Raw genomic sequence first — 6,000 nt, forward strand, 5'->3', positions numbered from 1 at the left:
AGCAGAAAGGCACATTCTGGGTATTTTTTCTGCTTTATGGTTTGCATGCTGCTGCTCCAGATGCACAAAGCTCTCAGGAACCTCTGCAGTTTATAGTACATGACTCATTGGTCTTTTGACACTGAGCTGTTTGACACGGATTTTTATTTGTACTTCCATGGAGAAATGTGTGTACAGATAAAGGTTACAGTGGGAGGTGAGTGGCCCTCAAACTGTGTTAACTTTAAAAAGTCTGTTCTCCTCTAAAATGTTAAATAGGATGGCAAGGATGTCCTTCCAGAGGGCTCCGAATGCACCTCTGTGGCTTGTGTACATACAGCCACAGTGGGGGTAGAGAAAATACCTTTTACAGGCTGTTTACTTCTCACGTAATCAAAATGGCAGTGGAACAACCCATATTTGAAAGTGCCTTATTGTAAACCAGACCTGCTTCTCTTCAGCTTGGCTTAGACAGCAGGTAGGAATATTTAAGCAAGGGAACGTGACAATACTGCAGTGTTCTTCCCTTTTCCCTTCCCTTCTCCAATCATTATTGTGGTGCCAGCCATCTCAGGTCCTTTGGCTACTGCCTTTTAGGAAGGGTTTTGTATCTGTTATTGGTCAGTCGCCAGCAACACTTAATGGGAAGTGTCCTAAATACATTTGCAAATAAACACCTGGAGGTCGGCAGCAAACTCCCCCAGGCTTTACTTAAACATTCTGTAGGTTAAAAAATGGAAAGGCAGGAAAGAAAATGCTGAGGATAACAAGGGGATCTGTGCCAGGTAGGTTCTCCTGGGAGCTATCTCGAGGCAGGGAATGATTTTATCTCCCTGCTGCCCTCAGGAGCCACCAGCATTTCTGCTCCTCATTCCATTAGAGGAGCACAAAGGAGCTGGAGCTGGGCTGTGTGAGGGTCAGACCAGAGCTATCTCTGTCTTTTAAAGAAATTTATTCAACTGTGCATGATTAATTTTTTTCTTCCAGTGCATCACTTAGAGCCACTGAGAGCATTTTGCCCAGAAACACAATAGCTACCTTCTTAGCTGCAAAGATCAGAGTGTATTTAAACCTCCTGAAGCCTCAATAACCCCAAAGCAGTCACTTGCTGTGAACCCTTTGCTCTACCTCTTTCTAATGCCATGCACTTCGTATTCTTGTTGGAGTTCTCATTCGGTGGCTTATCTCAAAGACATAGCAAGGAAGACTCTGCTATTTCATCTCTAGAAGAGCTCTCCTGACAGACAGCTGAAAGTTTCCCGAGTTATCTCCAGGTGTTTCAGAATTTAAAAATTGCTGTGGAAAAATGTAAATTGTTTGGGGCAGAGTTGGTTGAAATTCTGTCAAAATGAGATGATTTTAGTGAGTGTGGAAGGAAGCTGCATACAAGAGTCAGTCATGCCAACTTGCTAAGAACCTCAAATGATTGTAAATAGTCCTGGGATGACTTGAAGTGATAGCTTCTAATTCTTAAGCTATTGTTCTGTGTCTGAGGACAAAGATCCTGTATTTTGAAGTTTAATGGCCTCATCCTATACTCATCTGTCTTGATGGGAAGATAGGGTAGAGAAAAAAGGGAAAAGGTGCTTACTGTTGGTCCCCACTCTGCCCTGGGCGCTGATGTAAAGGTGTCCATAAAATAGTCACGGTTTGGAGCACGTACAGGTATGGATATTCTGGGATTTCCTACTGCGACTTTCAGACTTCTATTCCAAATCCTTGCATTTTGTGTACTTCAGGTTTTGGTTAGGCAAATCTTCCCGAGAGGAGAATAAAAGGAATTATAACCTACATGGGACCTTTCAGTTGATTAAATTTTTCATCCTCTGAGAATAGCCCTTTTTAGAGGTTGGGAAAACACGGTGGTAAAATGTGCCTAATTACAGTTGACTCCAGTGGATGAACTTCAGTTTTAGTCTGGAAAAGTTGAAAAGGAGTCCGTGGTTATCTTCAAATTAATTATCACTCTTCTGAAGTCCTGATGAAAAAACAAAGAAGAACAGCTGGGCAAAAACAGGCAGTAAAATGATTCACAGGTGAGGTAAAATCTGCCATAGGTCAGCTCCACCTTAGAGCCAGTGAGATGCTGCCTTTGTTTGTGTCAATGGGATATTTCTGCTGAGGTATTCCAGGACACTCTGTGCTGCCCATTGCAAAGCCCTGGCACTTGGTGGGTCTGACATGGTAGGAACGGCACTGGGCTGCCTTTTTTGGTTTAGGATTCTTTTTTATTTTATAGTTAGGTGTTGAGGCCCTCACAGTACTTACAATTATAATTTAAATATTTGAATTTTTATTTTTCAGAATTGATCACCTGATGTCTGCTGAGTACAGGAGATGCAGGAGCTGAGGGGGAAGAAACACAGGTATGGATCTCCTCAGCAGGGTATTGGCTCAGCTCTCCTCAGCTGTTTCCTCCTGGTGGTGCTGAATGTGTGGGCACTTCCTCCCTGGTGCTGTGGCTGCTGAGGGCTTTGGTGTGCTCCAAGGCATTTACACAGGGAGCAAAGCTTGCTGACAGGCCCCTGAGCAATTCTCTGTCCAGTAGGCACGGGGCAGGTGGGAATTTCCCTTGGGACATCCCTGGAAAAGGGAAAACTTGCAGTCAGGACTGGGGGCGTGTGATGGCTGGAGGCGACGCTGCTCCTGACCACGGCAGCCCCGGACATGGAATAATCCCGTGAACCAGGAGGGACAGAAATCTGCTTGAAGCCTTTGCCTAGGAGAGAGGGAAAGGATTCCACCTTCCCTCCCTGGGAATAGGGGGATCTGTCATTTTAAAGCTCTGTTCCTGGGCACTGTTTATCCACCTTCTCCCATTGCACAGGCTGTTAAACTGAGTGCAACATCCAGGAGTGCCTTGTCCAAGAAGCTGGGTACTGAAAAGGAAACCCTGCAATGGAGCCTCGAGGCAGGGAAGCAGCTGCTCCAGTAGTGATGGGGATTCTTTTCTTTTGGCTCCCTTATCTTCTTTGTCCTCATGAGTGACGAACAGGGAAAGCAAACTTGGCTCCTCGTGCAACGCATGGCTTGTGGGAGCGGCAAAACCACCTCAGTGCTGCTATGGAGTGCTAATAAAATACTTGTTAGTGGCCTTGGCTATTTACGGACCTCATGTTGGAGCTGCAGTGGGGGTTTCCCTATTGGTCCACGTTACAGGAAGCCGCACCGCGGACGAGGAGCTAAAATCGTATTTTACAGTCTGGATCAGCAAATCTTTTGAAGTTCATTGATTAAAGCTCGGCACAAAGTTATTTCTGGCTGGCAGTTCTGACCTGTCCCTGACTTTGCGGAGAGAGTCTGGAGAACGCCAGGGCTCCGTGCGCTACAGCGCTTGGGCTGGTACCGAATGGAGGAGCAGGGGGTGGCCGGGGGGGACACTGGGTGAAGCACAGCGGTGACAAGCACCACGCAGCTCCCTGTGGGACACAGACAGATGTGGCTCCGTGTTTCCTGCAGGAACAGGCTCCCGGCACCCCTCTGAGGGAGGCAGCGGCTCAGGCAGGGTGCAGGGAGCTCCTTGGGTGACAACCTTGTGGCTCAATAAATGAGGCTCTGTTCGACTTCCTGGACGGACAGTGGGCTGGCTGTACTGAAAGAGGAATTGCAGAGCTCTTGGAGAAAGGCAGAATCCTCCTGAAATCTGCAGGTGTAAGAGCTGCTAGAAAAATTTTAAATGCTTTGTACTAAATTCAGCAGAAGCTGAGAATGAAGTTTCAAGAAGGAGTTAAGGGAGAGAAAACATCTAAAATAAATCTCTGACTCTGTCTATCTGCTAAAGGGCCAGAAAAGGAGAGGAAAAAAGAAAAGTGGTTGAAAGCATTGTATGGAGGCTGGAAATCCTTTGTGGAGTGAAGCTGCTCTCTTATCCTCTTGTTTGAGAAGGGACTCGATATTTGTCTTCTGGGCACAATTGAGAGAAAATGTTCTGTGTGATTTAGGAAATCAACACAATTCATTCAATTCACCTAGCGAAAGAAAAATCACAAGACATCGCCCATGATTAAACCAATCTAGTGCCATTCTGTTCTGGTCTCAGACATTCCCCAGTCAGAAAAACAAGGGAACATCTTCAGATGGGTTCTTTGCTGTATAAGAAATGTGGGGTGATTTCTTTTTCACCAACCAATCCTGGTTCTAAATCTACAACCAATTTATTTTCAATGTACTTAAACTGGAACTACAAAACTTTAAGTCAATATTATGAAAACACTCCACACCAAAGACTACCCCAAAACATTTCCCCCCACCAAAAATACCCAAACACACAAATCAAAAAATCAAACACAAAACCAAAATCAACCAACCAAACTAAAAAAAGAACAAAACCCAACACACAAACCCAGAAGGAAGGGTAAATGTACTCTTACTGGTGTCCTTGGAGAGCTCTCACCTCCAAATGTTACAAGGTGACTGTGCCGGACAGGTTTTTGTCCTGAACATCTTCTAAGAATGATTATTTGTCCTCATTCATTGCTTTGTAAGAGTCCCCTTCCCTCTAGGTCAGTCCATGAGCACTATGCACAGCTCCCTGGAATCAATCAGGGAACTTTGTATTAGTTTCAGGCTCATTATTTTTCCAGGGGAAAAAAAAAAAAAAAAAAAAAAAAAAAAAAGTGGAGACATGTAATAAGATCAGTTACCTGTGGAGGTAATTTAAATTCTTCTCTCTCTAGTTAATGAGCAGAATAGACAGGAACCTAAAGATGAAGGTGGTTATGCCAGTGCTGTCAAAATCTGCATAAAAGGGGCGGAAAACTAAGACTAAAATAATGACTTTGTGTAGAATTAACAGAAAATTCTCAACAATTGGCATTAATGTTCCCAGGGAAGTGATGTAAATATCTGGTTATTTGACTTCAGTCAGACTTTACATGCTTAAAGCCGAATCACAGCAGATGAAACAGCACAATTTTAAGTCACCGGTTCCTGCCTAACGAGTTCCCTTAGCATCGCTCAGGGCAGCCATTGCCAGCCTTTGTGGAACACGGTACTTGTGATTAACGCGGACAGGGAATTCACCGCGTGAGGCTCTTGAGTTAGAAAGATATGCAAAGCTTTCATCCCAAGCTGCCATTTGTACACTGCTAAATGCAGCATCCCAAATCCTGAGAGCAGCTTCTCCCATTTTGTAGAACGAGTAGCAAACATCCTGCTGGAGAAGGTTCCTGTCAGGCTTTCGCTGTGCTATCTTGGCATATATTTTATATCTGGTATCACAGATTTCTGTGTGGGAGCTAGGGAACTTGTTCGTGGCAGGGACCATCCTAAGGATGTTTGTGTTTTACACGTGTCATCGTGGACTTGGGATACTCGGGAGTGTCTTCGCCGTGCCCGCTCGTCTTGTAGGGTGCTTTTATTGCCATGGATCGGCTGCTAAATCACTGTTTACTCAGCCCCTCTGCTTTGCTTTAAGAGTTCTGCCACTGCAAACCAGCTCAGAGAGACCGATTCCTGAGCCGAAGGATCCTACACTGATAACAGCGCTGATAAAGCCCGGGAAGAGACGGGATGAGCCGCTGGAACCGCTGCCGCCCCGGCCACTGAAGGGCTGCCTCCCAGAAGATGGAGCTATTTCCCTGAGACTGCTGATGGAGACGCTAAATTCAGCATCGCACGAAATTGGGGGATTCTTAGAGATGTCAGAGAACTATTCTTCTCAGCTGAGAGGAAGAAAAAAAGAAATGAGTGTGCTGACCATAGTTATTTTGTTATAAAATAAAGGGTTTGTTTGTTTTTTTACCTCAGTAAATTGTATTTATTAAGAAAAATAGTACATGAAAATGAGCTCAGTTATTAGAGTCTAGATGCCAGCCTTTTTTTTTTTTTTTTTTTTTTTTTTTTTTTTTTTTTTTTTTACTTTGAAGCTACACATGATTCTTGGCAGATTTAAGTGTATAAAGCATTGCAATTTTCTTGAGTTTATCACTTGGTTAGAGAGGGGTGATTTGTCTTATTGGCAGCAGTCACTCTTTTTGCTGAAAGCAAATCCATTTACTTCTTTCTGGGATGGAGAGGGGT

At 44.4% G+C, this 6,000-nt stretch overlaps 1 long non-coding RNA gene across 1 annotated transcript in view; it reads left to right on the top strand.

The window, feature by feature from the left end:
- The window catches only part of LOC120750490 (uncharacterized), a 36,989-nt gene extending 31,265 nt beyond the window's left edge, over nt 1-5,724 (top strand). The window contains exons 2-3 of the long non-coding RNA XR_005700017.2: nt 2,284-2,345; nt 2,807-5,724. This is a non-coding gene — a long non-coding RNA (uncharacterized LOC120750490). The remainder of the gene's footprint in view (nt 1-2,283; nt 2,346-2,806) is intronic.
- Nucleotides 5,725-6,000: the final 276 nt, after the last annotated feature.

This window comes from Hirundo rustica, chromosome 3 (genome assembly GCF_015227805.2).
Source record: "Hirundo rustica isolate bHirRus1 chromosome 3, bHirRus1.pri.v3, whole genome shotgun sequence".
Classification (NCBI taxonomy): Eukaryota; Metazoa; Chordata; class Aves; order Passeriformes; family Hirundinidae; genus Hirundo; species Hirundo rustica.